The sequence below is a fragment of the Microtus ochrogaster genome, unplaced genomic scaffold, assembly GCF_000317375.1.
Source record: "Microtus ochrogaster isolate Prairie Vole_2 unplaced genomic scaffold, MicOch1.0 UNK1355, whole genome shotgun sequence".
NCBI lineage: Eukaryota > Metazoa > Chordata > Mammalia > Rodentia > Cricetidae > Microtus > Microtus ochrogaster.
In genome coordinates this window covers 1-3246 of record NW_004950453.1, presented here as the reverse complement: position 1 = coordinate 3246, position 3246 = coordinate 1, and the positions used below count along the sequence as shown (strand labels likewise).

The following is a 3246-nucleotide window of genomic DNA, read 5'->3' as shown; positions in this document are numbered from 1 at the left end:
CAGGAACCAGGGAACAACACCCACCCAGGACAAACCAGAAATCAGCACCTAGACCTATAATCATCCCCCAATCCCAAATGCCACAATGCCAGTGTAAAAACAGTCAATAATGGCCAGGATGGTATGTCTCCAGTAGAGCCCAGAAACCCTACTGCAGCATGCTGTCAATATTCTAACAGCTGAAACACAAGAAAGAGACCTTAAAACAGCCTATATGAAGATGATAGAGGACTTCAAAGAGGAAATGAATAAATCCCTTAAAGAAATCCAGGAAAATACAAACAAATGGTAAAAGGAAACAAATAAAACTATTCAAGATTTGAAAACGTCGCTCAGTTCAGCAACACATATACTAAAATTGGAATGATATAGAGAAGATTATCATGGTCCTTGTGCATGGATGAAATGCAAATTCCTGAAGCATTTCATATTTGTATAGATAATTGCACACCAGACAAACACTAGGAGAGCAAGCACAAGCAAACACACACACACAGAGAAACACACTACCACCACCACGACCAAAATCAAAAATAGTAGGACTAACAAACACTGGTCATTAATATCTGTTAATATCAATGGACTCGATTTGCTAATAAAAAGACACAGACTAACAGAATGGATATGAAAACAGGACACATCCTTCTGCTGCATACAAAAAAAAAAAACACACCTTAACTTCAAAGACAGATATTACCTCAGAGTAAAGTGTTGTGAAAAGATTTTCCAATCAAGTGAACCTAAGGAGCAAGTCAGTGTAGCTATCCTACTATCTAACAAAATAGACTTCAAACCAAAATTAACCAAAAGAGATGGAGAGGGACATTTCATATTCATCAAAGGAAAAATGCATTGAGATGAAGTCTCAATTCTGAACATCTATGCCCCAAATACAACGGCACCCACACTTGTAAAAGAAATATTACTAAAGCTTAAATCACACATCAAACCCCAGACATTAATGGTAGGACTCTTCAACACCCCACTCTCTCCAAGGGTCAGGTCTGCCAGGCAGAAACTTAAGAGAGAAACAAAGGAACTAACAGATGTTGTGACTCAAATGTACTTAACAGACATGTACAGAATATTTCAGCCAAACAAAAAAGAATATAACTTCTTCTCAGCACCTCATGGAACCTTCTCTAAAACTGACCACATACTTGCTCAGAAAACAAATCTCAACAGAAATGGAAAAAAATTGGAATAACCCTCTTGGAAGGCCATTGCTTAAAGTTAGAAAAGAACAACAACTACAATTGCAGAAAGCCTTCAAACTCACTGAAAATAACAACTCTCAACTGAATTATCAATGGGTCAAGGAAAAATTAAAGAAATTAAGGACTTCCTAGATTTCAATAAAGATTAATCCACATGTACAAACTTATGAGACACAATAAAGCAAATCTAAGAGGAAAGTTCATATCACTAAGTGCCCACATAAAGAATTTGGAGAAATCTCATACTAGTGACTTAATATCACACCTGAAAGTTCTAAAACAAAAAGAAGCAAACTCACCCATGAGTAGACGGCAGAAATAATCAAATTTAGGACTGAAAACAATACCACAGAAACACAGAGAACACTACAAAGAACCAATGAAACAAAGAGCTTTGTTCTAGAACAAAAAGAAGCAAAATCACCCAAGAGGAGTACACAACAGAAATAATCAAACTCCGGGGTGAAATCAATGAAATAGAAAGAAAGAGAACAATACAAAGAATCAATGAAACAAAGAGTTGGTTCTTTGAGAAAATCAACAAGCTAGACAAACCTTTATTCAAACTAACCAAAAAGCAGAGAGAAAACATCTAAATTAACAAAATCAGAAATGACAAGGAGGACATAACAGCAGACACTGAGGATCCAGAGAATCATTAGGTCATACTTCAAAAGCCTGTACTTCACAAATTGTAAAATCAAAAAGAAATAGACAATTAACTTGATAGATAATACATACCAAAATTAAATCAAATCAGATAAACAATTTAATAGACCTATAACCCCTATGGAAATAGAAACAGTCATCAAAAGTCTCCCAACCAAAACGCCCAGGGCCAGATGGTTTCAGTGCAGAATTCTACCAGAATTACAAAGAAGAGCTAATACCAATAATACTAAAATTGTTTCACACAATAGAAACAGAAGAAATGTTGCCACTTTTTTTAAATCAGGCTACAGTTACACAGATACCCAAACCATACAAGAAAAGAGAATCACAGAACAATCTTTCTCATTAACATTGGTGCAAAAATACTCAGTAAAATAGTGGCAAACAGAATCCAAGAACACATAAAAAAATCCACCATGATCAAATTAAGATTCATACCAGAAATGCAGAAAATCTGCCAATACAATGTATGACATAAACAAACTGAAAGAGAAAAAACACATGATTATTTCATTAAATGCTAAAAAAGTCTTTGAAAAAATCCAACACCCCTTCATGATAAAGGTCTTGCAAAGACCAGGTATACAAAGAACATACCTAAACATAATAAAAGCAATATACAGCAAGCCAACAACTAACATCCAAATGTAGAGAAACTAAAGTGGGTCCACTAAAATCAGAAACAAGACAAGGCTGTCCACTCTCTCCCTATCTCTTCCATATAGTACTTGAAGTTCTAGCTTGAGCAATAAGACACAAAAGGAGATTAAGTGGATACAAACTAGAAAAAAAGCCAAACTTTAGGTATTTGCAGATGATACAACAGTATACATAAGTGACCCCAAAAATTTTATCAGAGAACTCCTCCAACTGATACACACCTCCAGTAGTGTGGCTGGATACAAGATTAACTCAAAAAAGTCAGTAACCAGACTCCACAGCTCTCCTCTCGGGAGCAGACACCTCAGAGAGACACCATGGTCCCCGCTCCTGGGAAGATACACCCGATGAAGCCCCGACCCAGGATGGACATAGGCTAGAATCTTCCCGAATGTTTCCCTAAGGGAACACCGGGCAGCGGAACGCGCGGAACACCGGGTGGCGGAACGCGGCCGGAGGACGCCTACCACGGCCGGTGGGGACTGGCTGGGACCAGCTGGGACCGGGGGTGACAGCAGAGGACACAGGCTGCTGGCAGCGGGAACTGTCCCAGCAGCAGAAGCAGGCTGCAGGGACTGCGCGCAACACCGAGATCACATCGCCCCACTACAATTAAATCAAAGAGGTAGGCCTTTTGTTGGCAAGGTCACTGGCAAAGGGGGAGCTTGGTCTTGATCCTGAAGACCTTCGGATGGGT

The 3246-nt window shown here is 38.7% G+C and overlaps 1 non-coding gene across 1 annotated transcript; it reads left to right on the top strand.

Annotated features, from left to right (window-relative positions):
* Positions 1 to 327: 327 nt before the first annotated feature.
* LOC113455900 lies at positions 328 to 435 on the top strand. The gene has a single exon (XR_003376827.1). It is a non-coding gene; the product is annotated as a U6 spliceosomal RNA (small nuclear RNA).
* The last annotated feature ends 2811 nt before the right edge of the window (positions 436 to 3246 follow it).